Raw genomic sequence first — 24,160 nt, 5'->3', positions numbered from 1 at the left:
TGGCTTACCAGACGCGGCAACTCCCTTGCCGTCCTTCTTGAAGTTCTTCTTACCCTTGCCTTTCTTGAACTTAGTGGTTTTATTCACCATCAACACTTGATGTTCCTTTTTGATCTCCACCTCCGCTGATTTCAACATTGAATATACCTCGGGAATGGTCTTTTCCATCCCCTGCATATTGAAGTACATCACAAATCTCTTGTAGCTCGGTGGAAGCGACTGAAGGATTCTGTCAATGACCGCGTCATCCGGGAGATTAATGTTGGAAATATGCCCTAGAGGCAATAATAAATTGATTATTATTATATTTCCTTGTTCGTGATAATCGTTTATTATCCATGCTAGAATTGTATTGATAGGAAACTCAGATACATGTGTGGATACATAGACAACACCATGTCCCTAGTAAGCCTCTAGTTGACTAGCTCGTTGATCAATAGATGGTCATGATTTCCTGACCATGGACATTGGATGTCGTTGATAACGGGATCACATCATTAGGAGAATGATGTGATGGACAAGACCCAATCCTAAGCCTAGCACAAGATCATGTAGTTCGTATGCTAAAGCTTTTCTAATGTCAAGTATCATTTCCTTAGACCATGAGATTGTGCAACTCCCGGATACCGTAGGAGTGCTTTGGGTGTGCCAAACGTCACAATGTAACTGGGTGGCTATAAAGGTACACTACAGGTATCTTCGAAAGTGTCTGTTGGGTTGGCATGAATCGAGACTGGGATTTGTCACTCCGTGTAAATGGAGAGGTATCTCTGGGACCACTCGGTAGGACATCATCATAATGTGCACAATGTGAGCAAGGAGTTGATCACGGGATGATGTGTTACGGAACGAGTAAAGAGACTTGCCGGTAACGAGATTGAACAAGGTATCGGGATACCGACGATCGAATCTCGGGCAAGTATCGTACCGCTAGACAAAGGGAATTGTATACGGGATTGATTGAATCCTTGACATCGTGGTTCATCCGATGAGATCATCGTGGAACATGTGGGAGCCAACATGGGTATCCAGATCCCGCTGTTGGTTATTGACAGGAGAGTCATCTCGGTCATGTCTGCATTTCTCCCGAACCCGTAGGGTCTACACACTTAAGGTTGGTGACGCTAGGGTTATAGAGATATTAGTATGAGGTAACCCGAAAGTTGTTCGGAGTCCCGGATGAGATCCCGGATGTCACGAGGAGTTCCGGAATGGTCGGAGTAAAGAATTATATATAGGAAGTGCTATTTCGGCCATCGGGACAAGTTTCGGGGTCACCGGTATTGTACGGACCACCCGAAGGGTCCCGGAGAGTCCACCGGGTGGGGCCACCTGCCCCGGGGGGACACATGGGCTGTAGGGGGTGCGCCTTGGCCTATATGGGCCAAGGGCACCAGCCCCAAGAGGCCCATGCGCCAAGAATCAAGGGAGAGGAAGAGTCCTAAAGGGGGAAGGCACCTCCGAGGTGCCTTGGGGAGGAGGGACTCCTCCCTGGCCGCACCCTTCCTTGGAGGAAGGGCCAAGGCTGCGCCTCCCCCCTCTCCCTTGGCCCTATATATAGTGGGGGGAAGGGAGGGCAGCCCAACCTAAGCCCTGGCGCCTCCCTCTCCCTCCCATGACACATCTCCCTCCTCCCGCAGCGCTTGGCGAAGCCCTGTTGGAATCCCGCTACTTCCACCACCACGCCGTCGTGCTGCTGGATCTCCATCAACCTCTCCTTCCCCCTTGCTGGATCAAGAAGGAGGAGACGTCGCTGCTCCGTACGTGTGTTGAACGCGGAGGTGCCGTCCGTTCGGCGCTAGGATCATCGGTGATTTGGATCACGACGAGTACGACTCCATCAACCCCGTTCTCTTGAACGCTTCCGCGCGCGATCTACAAGGGTATGTAGATCCACTCCTCCCTCATTGCTAGATGACTCCATAGATTGATCTTGGTGACACGTAGGAAAATTTTGAATTATTGCTACGTTCCCCAACAGTGGCATCATGAGCTAGGTCTATGCGTAGTTTCTATGCACGAGTAGAACACAAAGTAGTTGTGGGCGTTTGATTTTGTTCAATATGCTTACCGTTACTAGTCCAATCTTGATTCGGTGGCATTGTGGGATGAAGCGGCCCGGACCGACCTTACACGTACTCTTACATGAGACTGGTTCCACCGACTGACATGCACTAGTTGCATAAAGGTGGCTAGCGGGTGTCTGTCTCTCCCACTTTAGTCGGATCGGATTCGATGAAAAGGGTCCTTATGAAGGGTAAATAGTAATTGGCATATCACGTTGTGGTTTTTGCGTAGGTAAGAAACGTTCTTGCTAGAAACCCATAGCAGCCACGTAAAACATGCAAACAACAATTAGAGGACGTCTAACTTGTTTTTGCAGGGTATGCTATGTGATGTGATATGGCCAAAAGGATGTGATGAATGATATATGTGATGTATGAGATTGATCATGTTCTTGTAATAGGAATCACGACTTGCATGTCGATGAGTATGACAACCGGCAGGAGCCATAGGAGTTGTCTTAATTTATTTATGACCTGCGTGTCAACATAAACGTCATGTAATTACTTTACTTTATTGCTAACCGTTAGCTATAGTAGTAGAAGTAATAGTTGACAAGACAACTTCATGAAGACACGATGATAGAGATCATGATGATGGAGATCATGGTGTCATGCCGGTGACAAGATGATCATGGAGCCCCAAGATGGAGATCAAAGGAGCTATATGATATTGGCCATATCATGTCACTATTATTTGATTGCATGTGATGTTTATCATGTTTATACATCTTGTTTACTTAGAACGACGGTAGTAAATAAGATGATCCCTCACTAAAATTTCAAGAAGGTGTTCCCCCTAATTGTGCACCGTTGCGAAAGTTCGTCGTTTCGAAGCACCACGTGATGATCGGGTCTGATAGATTCTTACGTTCACATACAACGGGTATAAGCCAGATTTACACACGCGAAACACTTAGGTTGACTTGACGAGCCTAGCATGTACAGACATGGCCTCGGAACACAAGAGACCGAAAGGTCGAGCATGAGTCGTATCGTAGATACGATCAACATGAAGATGTTCACCGATGTTGACTAGTCCGTCTCACGTGATGATCGGACACGGCCTAGTTCACTCGGATCATGTTTCACTTAGATGACTAGAGGGATGTCTATCTGAGTGTTCATAAGATGAACTTAATTATCCTGAACATAGTCAAAAGGTCTTCGCAAATTATGTCGTAGCTCGTGCTTCAGTTCTACTGTTTAGATATGTTCCTAGAGAAAATTTAGTTGAAAGTTGATAGTAGCAATTATGCGGACTAGGTCCGTAAATTGAGGATTGTCCTCATTGCTTCATAGAAGGCTTATGTCCTTAATGCACCGCTCAGTGCGCTGAACCTCGAACGTCGTCTGTGGATGTTGCGAACATCTGACATACACATTTTGATAACTACGTGATAGTTCAGTTAAACGGTTTAGAATTGAGGCACCGAAGACGGTTTTGAAACATCGCAAAACATATGAGATGTTTTGAGGGCTGAAATTGGGATTTCAGGCTCGTGCCCATGTCAAAAGGTATAAGACCTCCGACGATTTTCTTAGCCTACAAACTAAGGGAGAAAAAGCTCAATTGTTGAGCTTGTGCTCAGATTGTCTAAGTACAACAATCGCTTGAATCGAGTGGGAGTTGATCTTCCAGATGAAATAGTGATGGTTCTCCGAAGTCATTACCACCAAGCTGCTAGAGCTTCGTGATGAACTATGATATATCAGGGACATATATGATGATCCTTGAGATATTCGCGATGTTTGACACTGCGAAAGTAGAAATCAAGAAGGAGCATCAATTGTTGATGGTTGGTGAAACCACTAGTTTCAAGAAGGGCAAGGGAACAAAGGGATACTTCATGAAACGGCAATTCAGCTGCTGCTCTTGTGAAGAAACCCAAGGTTGAACCCAAACCCGAGACTGTGTGCTTCTGTAATAAGGGGAACAGCCACTGGAGCAGAATTACCCTAGATACTTGGTAGATGAGAAGGCTGGCAAGGTCGATAGAAGTATATTGGATATACATTGTGTTGATGTGTAATTTACTAGTACTCCTAGTAGCACCAGGGTATTAGATACCAGTTCGGTTGCTAAGTGTTAGTAACTCGAAACAAAAGGCTACGGAATAAACGGAGACTAGCTAAAGGTGAGCTGACGATATGTGTTGGAAGTGTTTCCAGGGTTGATATGATCAAGCATCGCACGCTCCCTCTACCATCGAGATTGGTATTAACACCTAAATAATTGTTATTTGGTGTTTGCGTTGAGCATAGATATGATTGGATTATGTCTATTGCAATACGATTATTCATTTAAAGAGAATAATGGTTACTCTGTTTATTTGAATAATACCTTCAAATGGTCTTACACCTGAAATGAATGGTTTATTGAATCTCGATCGTAGTGATACACATGTTCATGCCAAAATATAGTAATGATAGTACCACCTACTTGTGGCACTGCCACTTAAGTCATATCGGTATAAAACGCATGAAGAAGCTCCATGTTGATGGATCTTTGGGCTCACTCGTTTTTGAAAGGTTTGAGACATGCGAACCATGTCTATTGGTGTATATGCATGAAGAAACTCCATGCAAATGGACCGTTTGGACTCACTTGATTTTGAATCACTTGAGACATGCAAATCATACCACATGGGCAAGATGACTGAAAGCCTCATTTTCAGTAAAATGGAACTAGAAAGCAACTTGTTGGAAGTAATACATTTTGATGTGTGCAGTCCAATGAGTGCTGAGGCATGTAGTGGATATCGTTATGTTCTTACTTCACAGATGATTTGAGTAGATGTTGAGTACATTTACTTGATGAGTCGCGAGTCTGAATTATTGAAAGGTTCAAGTAATTTCAGGGTGAAGTTGAAAGATCGTCGTGACAAGAGGATAAAATATCTATGATATGATCATAGAGATGAATATCTGAATTACGAGTTTGGCACAGAATTAAGACATTGTGGAAATTGTTTCACAACTAATACAGCCTAGAACACCATAGTGTGATGGTGTGTCCGAACATCATAACTGCACCCTATTGGATATGATGCATACCATGATGTCTCTTATTGAATTACCATGATAGTTTATGGGTTAGGCATTAGAGACAACCACATGCACTTTAATAGGGCACCACGTAATTCCGATGAGATGACACTGTATGAACTATGGTTTAGAGAAACCTAAGCTGCCATTTCTTAAAAGTTTGGGGCTGCGACGCTTATGTGAAAAAGTTTCAGGCTGATAAGCTCGAACCCAAAGCGGATAAATGCATCTTCATAGGACACCCAAAACAGTTGGGTATACCTCCTGTCTCAGATCCGAAAGCAATAAGGGATTGTTTCTTGACTCAGGTCCTTTCTCGAGGAAAAGTTTCTCTCAAAAGAATTGACTGGGAGGATGGTGGAGACTTGATGAGGTTATTGAACCGTCTCTTCAACTAGTGTGTGGCAGGGCACAGGAGTTGTTCCTGTGGTACCTACACCAATTGAAGTGGAAGCTTATGATAGTGATCATGAAACTTCAGATCAAGTCACTACCAAACCTCGTGGGATGACAAGGATGCGTACTACTTCAGAGTGGTACGTAATCCTGTCTTGGAAGTCATGTTGCTAGACAACAATGAACCTACGAGCTATGGAGAAGCGATGGTGGGCCCGGATTCTGATAAATGGCTCGAGGCCATAAAATCCGAGAGAGGATCCATGTATGAAAACAAAGTGTAGACTTTGGCAGAACAACTCGATGGTCGTAAGGCTGTTGAGTGCAGATGGATTTTAAAAGGAAGACGGACAATGATGGTAAATGTCACCATTAAAGAAAGCTCGACTTGTCGTTAAGATGTTTTCCGACAAGTTCAAGGAGTTGACTACAATGAGACTTTCTCACTCGTAGCGATGCTAAGAGTCTGTTGGAATTATATTAGCAATTACTGCATTATTTATGAAATCTTGCAGATAGGATGTCAAAACATTGTTTCCTCGACGATTTTCTTGAGGAAAGGTTGTATGTGATACAACCGGAAGGTTTTGTCAATCCTGAAAAATGCTAATAAGTATGCAAAGCTCCACCAATCCTTCTAAGGACTGGAGTAAGCATCTCAGAGTTGGAATGTATGCTTTGATGAGATGATCAAAGATTTTGGGTGTATACAAAGTTTATGAGAAACTTGTATTTCCAAAGAAGTGAGTGGGAGCACTATAGAATTTCTGATAAATATATGTTGTTGACATATTGTTGATCAGAAATGACGTAGAATTTCTGGAAAGCATATAGGGTTATTTGGAAAGTGTTTTTCAATGGAAGCCTGGATTAAGCTACTTGAACATTAAGCACCAAGATCTATAAGGATAGATCAAAACGCTTAATGGTACTTTCAAATGAGCACATACCTTGACATGATCTTGAAGGTGTTCAAGATGGATCAGTCAAAGAAGGAGTTCTTGCCTGAGTTGTAAGGTATGAAGTTAAGACTTAAAGCTCGACCACGGCAGAAGAAAGAGGAAGGACGAAGGTCGTCCCCTATGCTTTTATCATAGGCTCTCTACAGTATGCTATGCTGTGTACCGCACCTGAAGTGTGCGTTGCCATGAGTCAGTCAAGGGGTACAAGAGTGATCCAAGAATGGATCACATGACAGCGGTCAAAGTTATCCTTAGTAACTAGTGGACTAAGGAATTTTCTCGATTATGGAGGTGGTAAAAGAGTTCGTCGTAAAGGGTTACGCCGATGCAAACTTTGACACTAATCCAGATTATTCTGAGTAGTAGACTGGATTCGTATAGTAGAACAGTTATTTGGAATAGCTCCAAATAGAACGTGGTAGCTGCATCTAGGAGATGACATAGAGATTTGTAAAGCACACACGGATCTGAAAGATTCAGACCTGTTGACTATAACATCTCTCACAAGCATAACATGATCAAACCCAGAACTCATTGAGTGTTGATCACATGGTAATGTGAACTAGATTATTGACTCTAGTAAACTCTTTGGGTGTTAGTCACATGGGGATGTGACCTTGAGTGTTAATCACATAGCGATGTGAACTGGATTATTGACTCTAGCGCAAGTGGGAGACTGTTGGAAATATGCCCTAGAGGCAATAATAAATTGATTATTATTATATTTCCTTGTTCGTGATAATCGTTTATTATCCATGCTAGAATTGTATTGATAGGAAACTCAGATACATGTGTGGATACGTAGACAACACCATGTCCCTAGTAAGCCTCTAGTTGACTAGCTCGTTGATCAATAGATGGTCACGGTTTCCTGACCATGGACATTGGATGTCATTGATAACGGGATCACATCATTAGGAGAATGATGTGATGGACAAGACCCAATCCTAAGCCTAGCACAAGATCATGTAGTTCGTATGCTAAAGCTTTTCTAATGTCAAGTATCATTTCCTTAGACCATGAGATTGTGCAACTCCCGGATACCGTAGGAGTGCTTTGGGTGTGCCAAACGTCACAACGTAACTGGGTGGCTATAAAGGTACACTACGGGTATCTCCGAAAGTGTCTGTTGGGTTGGCACGAATCGAGACTGGGATTTGTCACTCCGTGTAAACGGAGAGGTATCTCTGGGCCCACTCGGTAGGACATCATCATAATGTGCACAATGTGATCAAGGAGTTGATCACGGGATGATGTGTTACGAAACGAGTAAAGAGACTTGCCGGTAACGAGATTGAACAAGGTATCGGGATACCGACGATCGAATCTCGGGCAAGTATCATACCGCTAGACAAAGGGAATTGTATACGGGATTGATTAAGTCCTTGACATCGTGGTTCATCCGATGAGATCATCGTGGAACATGTGGGAGCCAACATGGGTATCTAGATCCCGCTGTTGGTTATTGACCGGAGAGTCATCTCGGTCATGTCTGCATGTCTCCCGAACCCGTAGGGTCTACACACTTAAGGTTCGGTGACGCTAGGGTTATAGAGATATTAGTATGCGGTAAGCCGAAAGTTGTTCGGAGTCCCGGATGAGATCCCGGACGTCACGAGGAGTTCCGGAATGGTCCGGAGGTAAAGAATTATATATAGGAAGTGCTATTTCGGCCATCGGGACAAGTTTCGGGGTCATCGGTATTGTACCGGGACCACCGGAAGGGTCCCGGGGGTCCACCGGGTGGGGCCACCTGCCCCGGGGGGCCACATGGGCTGTAGGGGGTGCGCCTTGGCCTATATGGGCCAAGGGCACCAGCCCCAAGAGGCCCATGCGCCAAGAGAAGAGGGAAAGGAAGAGTCCTAAAGGGGGAAGGCACCTCCGAGGTGCCTTGGGGAGGAGGGACTCCTCCCCTGGCCGCACCCTTCCTTGGAGGAAGGGCCAAGGCTGCGCCTCCCCCCTCTCCCTTGGCCCTATATATAGTGGGGGGAAGGGAGGGCAGCCCAACCTAAGCCCTGGCGCCTCCCTCTCCCTCCCATGACACATCTCCCTCCTCCCGCAGCGCTTGGCGAAGCCCTGTTGGAATCCCGCTACTTCCACCACCACGCCGTCGTGCTGCTAAATCTCCATCAACCTCTCCTCCCCCCTTGCTGGATCAAGAAGGACGAGACGTCGCTGCTCCGTACATGTGTTGAACGCGGAGGTGCCGTCCGTTCGGCGCTAGGATCATCGGTGATTTGGATCACGACGAGTACGACTCCATCAACCCCGTTCTCTTGAACGCTTCCGCGCGCGATCTACAAGGGTATGTAGATCCACTCCTCCCTCGTTGCTAGATGACTCCATAGATTGATCTTGGTGACACGTAGGAAAATTTTGAATTATTGCTACGTTCCCCAACAGTGGCATCATGAGCTAGGTCTATGCGTAGTTTCTATGCACGAGTAGAACACAAAGTAGTTGTGGGCATTGATAGAACTATTTTCCTCCATCTTACAACTGAAGAACTTGTCGGAGACTTCATATCTCTCGACCCGAGCATGAGCTTGGAAAACCATTTTCAGCTCCTTGAACATCTCATATGCTTAGTGTTGCTCAAAACGCTTTTGGATCCCCGGTTCTAAGCTGTAAAGCATGCCGCACTGAACGAGGGAGTAATCATCAGCACGCTGCTGCCAAGCGTTCATAACGTCTTGGTTCTCTAGGATGGGTGCATCACCTAGCGGTGCTTCTAGGACATAATCTTTCTTGGCAGCTATGAGGATGATCCTCAGGTTCCGGACCCAGTCCGTATAGTTGCTGCCATCATCTTTTAGCTTGGTTTTCTCTAGGAACGCATTGAAGTTGAGGGCAACATTAGCGTGGGCCATTTGATCTACAAGACATATTGTAAAGATTTTAGACTAAGTTCATGATAATTAAGTTCATCTAATCAAATTATTCAATGAACTCCCACTCAGATAGACATCCCTCTAGTCATCTAAGTGAAACATGATCCGAGTGAACTAGGCCGTGTCCGATCATCACGTGAGACGGACTAGTCAACATCGGTGAACATCTCCATGTTGATCGTATCTTCTATACGACTCATGCTCGACCTTTCGGTCTTCCGTGTTCCGAGGCCATGTCTGTACATGCTAGGCTCGTCAAGTCAACCTAAGTGTATTGCGTGTGTAAATCTGGCTTACACTCGTTGTATTCGAACATTAGAATCTATCACACCCGATCATCACGTGGTGCTTCGAAACAATGAACCTTCACAACGGTGCACAGTTAGGGGGAACACTTTCTTGAAATTATCGCGAGGGATCATCTTATTTAAGCTATCGTCGTTCTAAGCAAATAAGATGTAAAACATGATAAACATCACATGCAATCAAATAGTGACATGATATGGCCAATATCATTTTGCTCCTTTTGATCTCCATCTTCGGGGCGCCATGATCATCGTCGTCACTGGCATGACACCATGATCTCCATCATCGTGTCTTCATGAAGTTGTCTCGTCATCTATTACTTCTACTACTTTGGCTAACGGTTTAGCAATAAAGTAAAGTAATTACGTGATGTTATATGTTGACACGCAGGTCATAAATAAATTAAGAAACTCCTATGGCTCCTGCCGGTTGTCATACTCATCGACATGCAAGTCGTGATTCCTATTACAAGAACATGATCAATCTCATACATCACATATATCATTCATCACATCCTTTTGGCCATATCACATCACACGGCACATGTTGCAAAAACAAGTTAGACGTCCTCTAGTTGTTGTTGCAAATTTTTACGTGGCTGCTATAGGTTTCTTAGCAAGAACGTTTCTTACCTACGCCAAAACCACAATGTGATATGCCAATTTCTATTTACCCTTCATAAGGACCCTTTTCATCGAATCTGATCCGACTAAAGTGGGAGAGACAGACACCCGCTAGCCACCTTATGCAACTAGTGCATGTCAGTCGGTGGAACCTGCCTCACGTAAGCGTACGTGTAAGGTCGGTCCGGGCCGCTTCATCCCACGATGCCGCCGAATCAAGGAGGAGACTAGTAACGGCAAGTACTTTGTGTTCTACTCGTGCATAGAAACTACGCATAGACCTAGCTCATGATGCCACTGTACGGGATCGTTGCAGAATTTAAAATTTTCTACGCATCACCAACATCAATCTATGGAGTCTTCTAGCAACGAGAGGGAAAGGAGTGCATCTACATACCCTTGTAGATCGCGAGCGGAAGCGTTCAAGAGAACGGGGTTGATGGAGTTGTACACATCGTGATCCAAATCACCGATGACCAAGCGCCAAACGGACGGCACCTCCGCGTTCAACACACGTACGGTTGGGGAAGACGTCTCCTCCTTCTTGTTCCAGCAAGGGGGGGAGAGGTTGATGGAGATCCAGCAGCACGACGGCGTGGTGGTGGATGCAGCGAGGATCTCGGCAGGGCTTCGTCAAGCTCAGCGAGAGGGAGAGGTGTTACGGGAGGGAGAGGGAGGCGCCAGGGGCTAGGGTGCGGCTGCCCTCCCTCCCCCCACTATATATAGGCCCCCTGGGGGGCGCCGGCCCTAGGAGATCCAATCTCCAAGGGGGCCGGCGGCCAAGGGGGGTGGCTTGCCCCCCAAGCCAAGTGGGGCGCCCCCCACCCCTAGGGTTTCCAACCCTAGGCGCGGGGGGAGGTCCAAGGGGGGCGCACCAGCCCACCAGGGCCTGGTTCCCCTCCCACTTTAGCCCATGGGGCCCTCCGGGATAGGTGGCCCCACCCGGTGGACCCCCGAGACCCTTCCGGTGATCCCGGTACAATACCGATTACCCCCGAAACTCTCCCGATGGCCGAAACTTGACTTCCTATATATAAATCTTTACCTCCGGACCATTCCGGAACTCCTTGTGACGTCCACAACCCTAGCATCACCGAACCTTCAGTGTGTAGACCCTACGGGTTCGGGAGACATGCAGACATGACCGAGACGACTCTCCGGTCAATAACCAACAGCGGGATCTGGATACCCATGTTGGCTCCAACATGCTCCTCGATGATCTCATCGGATAAACCACGATGTCGAGGATTCAAGTAAACCCGTGTACAATTCCCTTTGTCAATTGGTACGTTACTTGCACGAGACTCGGTCGTCTGTATCCCAATACCTCGTTCAATCTCGTTACCGACAAGTCACTTTACTCGTACCGTAATGCATGATCCCATGACCAGACACTTGGTCACATTGATCTCATGATGATGCATTACCGAGTGGGCCCAGAGATACCTCTCCGTCATACGGAGTGACAAATCCCAGTCTCGATTCATGCCAACCCAACAGACACTTTCGGAGATACCCGTAGTGCACCTTTATAGACATACAGTTACGTTGTGACGTTTGGCACACCCAAAGCACTCCTACGGTATCTGGGAGTTGCACAATCTCATGGTCTAAGGAAATGATACTTGACATTGGAAAAGCTCTAGCAAACGAACTACACGGTCTTTGTGCTATGCTTAGGATTGGGTCTTGTCCATCAAATCATTCTCCTAATGATGTGATCCCGTTATCAATTGAAGGAAATATGCCCTAGAGGTAATAATAAAGTTATTATTTATTTCCTTATTTCATGATAAATGTTTATTATTTATGCTAGAATTGTATTAACCGGAAATATAATACATGTGTGAATACATAGACAAACAGAGTGTCACTAGTATGCCTCTACTTGACTAGCTCGTTAATCAAAGATGGTTATGTTTCCTAACCATGGACAAAGAGTTGTTATTTGATTAACGGGATCACATCATTAGGTGAATGATCTGATTGACTTGACCCATTCCGTTAGCTGAGCACTTGATCGTTTAGTTTGTTGCTATTGCTTTCTTCATGACTTATACATGTTCCTATGACTCTGAGATTATGCAACTCCCGTTTACCGGAGGAACACTTTGTGTGCTACCAAACGTCACAACGTAACTGGGTGATTATAAAGGTGCTCTACAGGTGTCTCCGAAGTTACTTGTTGGGTTGGCATATTTCGAGATTAGGATTTGTCACTCCGAATGTCGGAAAGGTATCTCTGGGCCCTCTCGGTAATGCACATCACTTAATCCTTGCAAGCATTGCAACTAGTGAGTTAGTTGTGGGATGATGTATTACGGAACGAGTAAAGAGACTTGCCGGTAACGAGATTGAACTAGGTATTGAGATACCGACGATCGAATCTCGGGCAAGTAACATACCGATGACAAAGGGAACAACGTATGATGTTATACGGTCTGACCGATAAAGATCTTCGTAGAATATGTAGGAGCCAATATGAGCATCCAGGTTCCGCTATTGGTTATGGACCGGAGACGTGTCTCGGTCATGTCTACATTGTTCTCGAACCGTAGGGTCCGCACGCTTAAGGTTTCGATGACAATTATATATGAGTTTATGAGTTTTGATGTACCGAAGGAGTTCGGAGTCCCGGATGAGATCGTGGATATGACGAGGAGTCTCGAAATGGTCGAGACGTAAAGATCGATATATTGGACGACTATATTCGGACATCGGAAAGGTTCTGAGTGGTTCGGGTATTTTTCGGAGTACCGGAGAGTTACGGGAATTCGCCGGGGAGTATATGGGCCTTATTGGGCCATACGGGAATAGAAGAGAGAGGCCAAAAGGAAGGAGGCCTGCGCCCCCCTCTGGTCCGAATTGGACAAGGGGCGCAGCCCCCTTTTCCTTCTTCCTCTCCCCCTCTTTCCCCTTCTCCTACTCCAACAAGGAAGGAGGGAGTCCTACTCCCAGTGGGAGTAGGACTCCCCTTGGCGCGCCCCCTCCTAGGCCGGCCGCCCCTCCCCCCTTGCTCCTTTATATACGGGGGCAGGGGGCACCCCATGACACACAAGTTGATCTTCGTGATCGTTCTTTAGCCGTGTGCGGTGCCCCCCTCCACCATATTCCACCTCGGTCATATTGTAGCGGTGCTTAGGCGAAGCCCTGCGATGGTTGAACATCAAGATCGTCACCACGCCGTCGTGCTGACGGAACTCCTCCCCGAAGCTTTGCTGGATCGGAGCCCGGGGAGCGTCATCGAGCTGAACGTGTGCCAAGAACTCGGAGGTGTCGGAGTAACGGTGCTTGGATCGGTTGGACCGGGAAGACGTACGACTACTTCCTCTACGTTGCGTCAACGCTTCCGCTTTGGTCTACGAGGGTACGTAGACAACACTCTCCCTCTCGTTGCTATGCATCACCATGATCTTGCATGTGCGTAGGAATTTTTTTGAAATTACTACGTTCCCCAACAGTGGCATCCGAGCCTAGGTTTTATGTGTTGATGTTATATGCACGAGTAGAACACAAGTGAGTTGTGGGCGATACAAGTCATACTGCTTACCAGCATGTCATACTTTGGTTCGGCGGTATTGTTGGATGAAGCGGCCCGGACCGACATTACGCGTACGCTTACGCGAGACTGGTTTTACCGCCGTGCTATGCACACAGGTGACTAGCGGGTGTCAGTTTCTCCAACTTTAGTTGAACCGAGTGTGGCTACGCCCGATCCTTGCAAAGGTTAAAACAGCACCAACTTGACAAACTATCGTTGTGGTTTTGATGCGTAGGTAAGAACGGTTCTTGCTAAGCCCATAGCAGCCACGTAAAATTTGCAACAACAAAGTAGAGGACGTCTAACTTGTTTTTGCAGGGCATGTTGTGATGTGATATGGTCAAGACATGATGCTAAATTTTATTGTATGAGATGATCATGTTTTGTAACCGAGTTATCGGCAACTGGCAGGAGCCATATGGTTGTCGCTTTATTGTATGCAATGCAATCGCCCTGTAATGCTTTACTTTATCACTAAGCGGTAGCGATAGTCGTAGAAGCATAAGATTGGCGAGACGACAACGATGCTACGATGGAGATCAAGGTGTCGCGCCGGTGACGATGGTGATCATGACGGTGCTTCGAAGATGGAGATCACAAGCACAAGATGATGATGGCCATATCATATCACTTATATTGATTGCATGTGATGTTTATCTTTTATGCATCTTAACTTGCTTTGATTGACGGTAGCATTTTAAGATGATCTCTCACTTATTATCAAGAAGTGTTCTCCCTGAGTATGCACCGTTGCGAAAGTTCTTCGTGCTGAGACACCACGTGATGATCGGGTGTGATAGGCTCTACGTTCAAATACAACGGGTGCAAAACAGTTGCACACGCGGAATACTCAGGTTATACTTGACGAGCCAAGCATATACAGATATGGCCTCGGAACACGGAGACCGAAAGGTCGAGCGTGAATCATATAGTAGATATGATCAACATAGTGATGTTCACCATTGAACCTACTCCATCTCACGTGATGATCGGACATGGTTTAGTTGATATGGATCACGTGATCACTTAGAAGATTAGAGGGATGTCTATCTAAGTGGGAGTTCTTAAGTAATATGATTAATTGAATTGAATTTTAATTTATCATGAACCTAGTCCTGGTAGTATTAGCATATCTATGTTGTAGATCAATAGCTCACGTTGTTGCTTTCATATGTTTATTTTGATATGTTCCTAGAGAAAATTGTGTTGAAAGATGTTAGTAGCAATGATGCGGATTGGATCCGTGATCTGAGGTTTATCCTCATTGCTGCACAGAAGAATTATGTCCTTGATGCACCGCTAGGTGACAGACCTATTGCAGGAGCAGATGCAGACGTTATGAACGTTTGGCTAGCTCAATGTGATGACTACTTGATAGTTTAGTGCACCATGCTTAACGGCTTAGAATCGGAACTTCAAAGACGTTTTGAACGTCATGGACCATATGAGATGTTCCAGGAAGTTGAAGTTAATATTTCAAGCAAATACCCGAGTTGAGAGATATGAAGTCTCTAACAAGTTCTATAGCTAAAAGATGGAGGAGAATCGCTCAACTAGTGAGCATGTGCTCAGATTGTCTGGGTACTACAATCGCTTGAATCAAGTGGGAGTTAATCTTCCAAATAAAATAGTGATTGACAGAATTCTCTAGTCACCATCACCAAGTTAGTAGAACTTCGTGATGAACTATGATATGCAAGGGATAACGGAAACGATTCCCAAGCTCTTCGTGATGCTAAAATCGACGAAGGTAGAAATCAAGAAAAACATCAAGTGTTGATGGTTAACAAGACCACTAGTTTCAAGAAAAGGGTAAAGGGAAAAAGGGGAACTTCAAGAAGAACAGCAAGAAAGTTGCTGCTCAAGTGAAGAAGCCCAAGTCTGGTCCTAAGCCTGAGACTAAGTGCTTCTACTGCAAAGGGACTGGTCACTGGAAGCGGAACTACCCCAAGTGATTGGCAGATAAGAAGGATGGCAAAGTGAACATAAGTATATTTGATATACATGTTATTGATGTGTACTTTACTAGTGTTTATAGAAACCCCTCAGTATTTGATACTAGTTCAGTTGCTAACATTAGTAACTCGAAACGGGAGTTGCAGAATAAACAGAGACTAGTTAAGGGTGAAGTGACGATGTGTGTTGGAAGTAGCTCCAAGATTGATATGATCATCATCGCACACTCCCTATACTTTCGGGATTAGTGTTGAACCTAAATAAGTGTTATTTGGTGTTTGCGTTGAGCATGAATATGATTTGATCATGTTCATTGCAATACGGTTATCCATTTAAGTAAGAGAATAAATTTTTGTTCTATTTACATGAATAAAACCTTATATGGTTACACACCCAATGAAAATAGTTCATTGGATCTCAATCATAGTGATACACATATTCATAATATTGAAACCAAAAGATGCGAAATTAATATTGATAGTGCAACTTATTTGTGGCACTGTCGTTTAGGTCATATTGGTGTAAAGCGCATGAAGAAAATCCATGCTGATGGGATTTTGGAATCACTTGATTATGAATCACTTGATGCTTGCGAACCATGTCTCATGGGCAAGATGACTAAGACTCTGTTCTCCGGAACAATGGAGCGAGCAACTGACTTATTGGAAATAATACATACTGATGTATGCGATCCGATGAGTGTTAAGGCTCACGGCGAGTATCGTTATTTTCTGACCTTCACAAATGATTTGAGCAGATATGGGTATATCTACTTGATGAAACATAAGTCTGAAACATTTGAAAAGATCAAAGAATTTCATAGTGAAGTGGAAAATCATCGTGACAAGAAAATAAAGTTTCTACGATCTGATCGCGGAGACAAATATTTGAGTTATGAGTTTGGTCTTCAATTAAAACAATGTGAAATATTTTCACTACTCACGCCACCTGGAACACCATAGCATAATGGTGTGTCCGAACGTCATAACCGTACTTTATTGGATATAGTGCAATCTATGATGTTTCTTATCGATCTACCACTATAGTTTTGGGGTTATGCATTACAGACAACTGCATTCACGTTAAAAAGGGCACCATCTAAGTCCGTTGAGACGACACAATCTGAACTTGTGGTTTGGCAAGAAACCAAAGTTGTCATTTCTTAAAGTTTGGGGTTGTGATGTTTATATGAAAAAGTTTCATCCTGATAAGCTCAAACCCAAATCGGAGAAATATGTCTTCATAGGATACCCAAAGGAGACTGTTGGGTACACCTTCTATCACAGATCCTAAGGCAAGACATTCGCTGCTTATAATGGATCCTTTCTAGAGAAGGAGTTTCTCTCGAAAGAAGTGAGTGGGAGGAAAGTAGAACTTGATGAGGAAATTGTACCTTCTCCCTTATTGGAAAGTAGTTCATCATAGAAATCTGTTCCTGTGACTACTACACCAATTAGTGAGGAAGCTAATGATGATGATCATAAAACTTCAGGTCAAGTTACTACCGAATCTCGTAGGTAAACCAGAGTGAGATCCGCACCAGAGTGGTACGGTAATACTGTTATGGAGATCGTGTTACTTGACCATGACGAACCTACAAACTATGAGGAAGCGATGATGAGCCCAGATTCCGCGAAATGGCTTGAGGCCATGAAATCTGAGATGGGATCCATGTATGAGAACAAAGTGTGGACTTTGGTTGACTTGCCCGACGATCGGCAAGCAATTGAGAATAAATGGATCTTCAAGAGGAAGACGGACGCTGATAGTAGTGTTACTATCTACAAAGCTAGAATTGTCGCAAAAGGTTTTCGACAAGTTCAAGGTGTTGACTATGATGAGAGTTTCTCACTCGTATCTATGCCTAAGTCTGTCCGAATCATGTTAGCAATTGCCGCATTTTGTGAAATCTGGCAAATGGATAACAAAACTGCATTCCTTAATGGATTTATCAAAGAAGAGTTGTATACGATGCAACTAGAAGGTTTTGTCGATCCAAAAGGAGCTAACAAAGTGTGCAAGCTCCAGCGATCCATTTATGGACTGGCGCAAGCCTCTCAGAGTTGGAATATACGCTTTGATGAGTTGATCAAAGCATATAGTTTTATACAGACTTGCGGTGAAGCCTGTATTTACAAGAAAGTGAGTGGGAGAACTACAGCATTTCTGATAAGTATATGTGAATGACATATTGTTGATCGGAAATAATGTAGAATTATTCTGCAAAGCATAAAGGAGTATTTGAAAGGAGTTTTTTGAAGAAGGACCTCGGTGAAGCTGCTTAGATATTGAGCATCAAGATCTATAGAGATAGATCAAAACGCTTGATAAGTTTTTTCAATGAGTACATACCTTGACAAGATTTTGAAGTAGTTCAAAATGGAACAGTCAAAGAAAGAGTTTCTTGCTTGTGTTACAAGGTGTGAAATTGAGTAAGACTCAAAACCCAACCACGGCAGAAGATAGAAAGAGAATGAAAGTCATTCCCTATGCCTTGGCCATAGGTTCTATAAAGTATGCCATGCTATGTACCAGATCTATTGTATACCCTGCACTGATTTTGGCAAGGGAGTACAATAGTGATCTAGGAGTAGATCACTGGACAGCGGTCAAAATTATCCTTAGTGGAATAAGGATATGTTTCTCGATTATGGAGGTGACAAAAGGTTCGTCGTAAAAGGTTACGTCGATGCAAGTTTTGACACTAATCTAGATGACTCTAAGTCTCAATCTAGATACATATTGAAAGTGGGAGCAATTAGCTAAAGTAGCTCCGTGCAGAGCATTGTAGACATAGAAATTTGCAAAATACATACGGATCTGAATGTGGCAGACCCGTTGACTAAGATTCTCTCACAAGCAAAACATGATCACACCTTAGTACTCTTTGGGTGTTAATCACATAGCGATGTGAACTAGATTACTGAATCTAGTAAACCCTTTGGGTGTTGGTGACATGGCGATGTGAACTATGGGTGTTAATCACATGACGATGTGAACTATCGATGTTAATCACATGGTGATGTGATCTAGATTATTGACTCTAGTGCAAGTGAGAGACTGAAGGAAATATGCCCTAGAGGCAATAATAAAGTTATTATTTATTTCCTTATTTCATGATAAATGTTTATTATTCATGCTAGAACTGTATTAACCGGAAACATAATACATGTGTGAATACATAGAAAAACAGAGTGTCACTAGTATGCCTCTACTTGACTAGCTCGTTAATCAAAGATGGTTATGTTTCCTAACCATGGACAAAGAGTTGTTATTTGGTTAATGGGATCACATCATTAGGTGAATGATCTGATTGACTTGACCCATTCCGTTAGCTGAGCACTTGATCGTTTAGTTTGTTGCTATTGCTTTCTTCATGACTTATACATGTTCCTATGACTATGAGATTATGCAACTCCCGTTTACCGGAGGAACACTTTGTGTGCTACCAAACGTCACTACGTAACTGGGTGATTATAAAGGTGCTCTATAGGTGTCTCCGAAGGTACTTGTTGGGTTGGCATATTTCGAGATTAGGATTTGTCACTCCGAATGTCGGAGAGGTATCTCTGGGCCCTCTCGGTAATGCACATCACTTAAGCCTTGCAAGAATTGCAACTAATGAGTTAGTTGCGGGATGATGTATTACGGAACGAGTAAAGAGACTTGCCGGTAACGAGATTGAACTAGGTATTGAGATACCGACGATCGAATCTCGGGCAAGTAACATACTGATGACAAAGGGAACAACGTATGATGTTATGCGGTCTGACCGATAAAGATCTTCGTAGAATATGTAGGAGCCAATATGAGCATCCAGGTTCCGCTATTGGTTATTGACTGGAGACGTGTCTCGGTCATGTCTACATTGTTCTCGAACCGTAGGGTCCGCACGCTTAAGGTTTTGATGACCGAAGGAGTTCGGAGTCCCGGATGAGATCGGGGATATGACGAGGAGTCTAGAAATGGTTGAGACATAAAGATCGATATATTGGACGACTATATTCGGACATCGGAAAGGTTCCGAGTGGTTCGGGTATTTTTCGGAGTACCGGAGAGTTACGGGAATTCGCCAGGGAGTATATGGGCCTTATTGAGCCATACGGGAATAGAAGAGAGAGGCCAAAAGGAAGGAGGCCTGCGCCCCCCTCTGGTCCGAATTGGACATGGGGCGCAGCCCCCTTTTCCTTCTTCCTCTCCCCCTCTTTCCCCTTCTCCTACTCCAACAAGGAAGGAGGGAGTCCTACTCCCGGTGGGAGTAGGACTCCCCTTGGCGCGCCCCCTCCTAGGCCGGCCGCCCCTCCCCCCTTGCTCCTTTATATACGGGGGCAGGGGGCACCCCATGACACACAAGTTGATCTTCGTGATCGTTCCTTAGCCGTGTGCGGTGCCCCCCTCCACCATATTCCACCTCGGTCGTATTGTAGCGGTGCTTAGGCGAAGCCCTGCGACGGTTGAACATCAAGATCGTCACCACGCCGTCGTGCTGACGGAACTCCTCCCCGAAGCTTTGCTGGATCGGAGCCCGGGGAGCATCATCGAGCTGAACGTGTGCCAAGAACTCGGAGGTGCCATAGTAACGGTGCTTTGATCGGTTGGACCGGGAAGACGTACGACTACTTCCTCTACGTTGCGTCAACGCTTCCGCTTCAGTCTACGAGGGTACGTAGACAACACTCTCCCTCTCATCGCTATGCATCACCATGATCTTGCGTGTTCATAGGAATTTTTTTGAAATTACTACGTTCCCCAACATCAATGACATCCAATGTCCATAGTCAGGAAACCATGACTATCTGTTGATCAACGAGCTAGTCAACGAGAGGCTCACTAGGGACGTGTTGTGGTCTATGTATTCACACATGTATTATGATTTCCGGATAACACATTTATAGCATGAATAATAGACAATTATCATGAACAAGGAAATATAATAATCATTTTATTATTGCCTCTAGGGCATATTTCCAACACGTGGTCTCCCAGTATGCTCGAGTCCTTGAGCCCATCACCAGTTGCAAATCGAGTCGTAGCACCAACATCACCCTGTGCTCCAATGTCCATGATTTCAATGGATGTTGACAACATAACTGCCATCTTGATGAATGGCAATGCAGCACCACCACCACCAGCACCACCAAATGGTTCTAACCAAGTCACTCCTACCGAACAAATAACACCATCCTCATCACTTCAGGAAGACATAGCAGCTGGTCATGGAGAGATTCGGGCGCGAGGTGGAGACGGAACACCGGTGACTAAGAAGCCCATCAACCTCCTAATGGTTGTGGTGAGTGTACCACATGGCTGAGCTCAGTCATAGTCCATGAATTGTTGCAATCACTTATACTGACAGTTCTGTGCTTGTTTTGTATGTAACCTCAGATAAGATCTTCATCACCTGCAGCGCTACACAGCTCTGCTAATTCAATTTGGTCTTTCCTTAGCATTAGCGACATTGTACCACATGGGAAAATTGGCACAATGTTGGACTGCAAATCCTCCCTGCAGCAGCAGGGTGGATCTAATACCGTGAACAAAATGAAGCGAGTTTTCAATCATACAACATCACGGTCCAAATCACTACCACTAGGAAGCATGAATGGTGGTTTCATGTCACTTGAGTGTGGAGCCTTGGACTCTGGACCAAGAAGTGGGGTAATAAACCTTACAATGCAGAAAGCACAGGTATAGCTCATGCTATTTTGTTTGTTGAAGCCACTTCTTGGCTCCTGCTATACCAACAACAGAATAAAATGAAATGGAAATTTGAATAGTTTTCCACTTTGTGGTCCTCCAATAGTGAGTGGCTCATGAAGCTTCCAAATACCAAGGCTGCAGTAACTTTGGAGCTAAAGTAAGGCTTAAAACTTGATCACGAGACAAGTGATCTCTCGAGAAGGCAAATAAGAAAAAACATACCTCTATGACTATTTAGAATTTATATGGCCTGCTCAACATCACTATTTAATGTCACGAGACTTACTTCACATCAACGGAGTATGAAGAGCATAATGCTTGAAAGCACAATAGACATACTCACTCTCCTAATTAAAGCAAAGTAAACGTTGATCCAAAAGTGAAGCCCCAAATCAGATATAAGGGAAAATGATCCCATTGATTGTAGCACTGGCTAGGTAACATTCCACAAGTCATACATGTCATGGTTGCACCAAACATCAGATTTTGGGTTGGCTGCACAGGAACATGATGTCAATTTATTTCTTAAAACCTAGTTTTCTATGTATCTGCTTGCAACCTTCTATTGTCTTGATGTTTGATCCAGGCAATGGTTGACAACAATGTGATGTCATTGTCGCATAATGTAAAGATCTTGTAGCTCATGATCATGGAAGCAAGGCTCTGAAGCAAAATCATGTCATTGACGTCATTAAATGCTTTCCCTACTTACACTAGCTTCACATACTGTTCAGTTGAAATTATCCGAGTATTTGTTTCTATCACCTTAGGTGTTACTCTCTATTCATCCTTATGTTGAGTTCTACTCAAAATTATTTATTTGCCACATCTGGCATCATTTTAAGTCACCGATGAGCCATGTTCCAACCAAGCCGAATGACAATCCTGTAGATAGTACGGGTGAGTGGATTGATAAACATCTCTAGCAAGTAGTAGTGAGAAACTATTCATATAACATAGCAGATGTTAACTTTGCCATGTTCTTTGTTTGTGCATGAGTGCTCTACTTAATGGAGTTTCATGTCCCTTCTAGCTGGCACAGAAGATGGACTTCTAAGGAATCTAAGCCTATGGATGTTATGAACAGACTATCTCCAAATGCTCGGATTAATTTTAGGGATCAGAGAGAGTTGAATATATAACATATGTGTTTGTTTCGACAATATTTTGACACAGGATGTGATGGATATGCATATATTTAGTCAACCCGAGTCAAGCATAACTTGTGTGTTGAAACCACTTCTTGGCTCGTGCTATCTTGTGTGTTGATGCCACTTCTTGGATCCTGCTATAGCAAACATCCAGGAAGCATGTAATGGAAATTATCAGTAGTGAATTGTTTGTACAGGAATCCAAACCAGCAAAAATGATAAACTTAAGTACTTACAAAATGTGCAACAATCATCGAACTGGAAACAGTTGTGAAAGATAATGGCATGCTCATATGCCAGGAGAGATACATTAATATTGTTAACAGCTTCCCTCTCTCTACCTTTGACTGTAAAGTTTGTTTTAACAAGGCAAAAGACTTGCATTTTCATTAATTAAGAAAAGAGAGAATTGTCCTGTTAATTTGCAGCAAACAGGGCAGAAAACTAAACTGTAAAGGTTGGAGTTCATCATCTATTTTAAGTTATGAATCGGATGAAATAAAACCATTTCTATCTCAAAGATATGTTTCCTCTTAGTGATCCTCCAGTGTCTGGGTTGTCAAAGAGTGAGTAGCTGATGGATCTTCCAAAACAAAGGCTACAGTAATTTTCGAGCAAAAGTATGGCTTACAACTCGATCAAGGGGCACAGGTGATCTCACGAGAAAGCGGAGGAAGGAAGAACATACCAACTTGTGTCGAAGCCACTTCTTAGCTCCTGCTATCTTGTGTGTTGAAGACACTTCTTGGATACTGCTATAGAAGTATAGAACCAACACAATAAATGAAATGGAAAGCACCAATTGTTTTCCTCTTGGTGATCCTCCGATGTCGAAATTGTCGAAGTGTGAGAAGCTTATTCCTTGTTACGATTTTTTATATCATAAAAGTACATCATAATAACAAAACCCTATTACCTGTGTATTTTCGAATACATGGAGTAATGACGATGTCTCTACTATGAAATAAAAAGAAATTATTTTCTGAAGTGTATCTTTTGACATATTCAATTCGAATCAGGAAAATCTTAGGTATCCACATATTGTGCGATAGAGTCAAAGCTTGTACTAGCTCTTGTACTAGTGCAGATTGGACCATCACACACACGGTTAAAACCCCCTTCTGCAAACACATTTTTGAACCATCTCCATCCCGTCCTCATTCCAAGAATGTTGTTTGGCATCGACGGAGAGCGTGTGAAGCCACTTGTTAACCCCAGTTATCGTGTGTGTTGAAGCCACTTGTTGGCTTCCGCTATAGAAAGTACACAATAAAATGAAATGGAGATTATGATCCTCCAGTGCCCAGGTTGTCAAAGAGTGTGCAGCTTATGGTGTTGTTGCCGCCGGCCTCCTTCCCTGCTCGCCGGAGCTCGACCTCCCTGCCTCGCTCAGCTTTCGAGAAAGAAGAAGACTAGGGAAAGGAGATGGACACAAAGACACAAATAGTTTTGCCCGGCGCACGTACGCCGCCGGCCGCATGAACGGCCGCTTGTATTTCCCTGAGCACAGACTCAGCCCCAGG

The 24,160-nt window shown here is 44.2% G+C and overlaps 1 pseudogene; it reads left to right on the top strand.

Annotated features, from left to right (window-relative positions):
• Positions 1 to 22,126, top strand: part of LOC125517091 — a 31,692-nt pseudogene extending 9,566 nt beyond the window's left edge.
• The last annotated feature ends 2,034 nt before the right edge of the window (positions 22,127 to 24,160 follow it).

The sequence above is a fragment of the Triticum urartu genome, chromosome 6, assembly GCF_003073215.2.
Source record: "Triticum urartu cultivar G1812 chromosome 6, Tu2.1, whole genome shotgun sequence".
In the NCBI taxonomy this organism is placed as follows: domain Eukaryota; kingdom Viridiplantae; phylum Streptophyta; class Magnoliopsida; order Poales; family Poaceae; genus Triticum; species Triticum urartu.
Note: the sequence above shows the minus strand (reverse complement) of the source record. Positions and strands in the feature narration are given on the sequence as shown.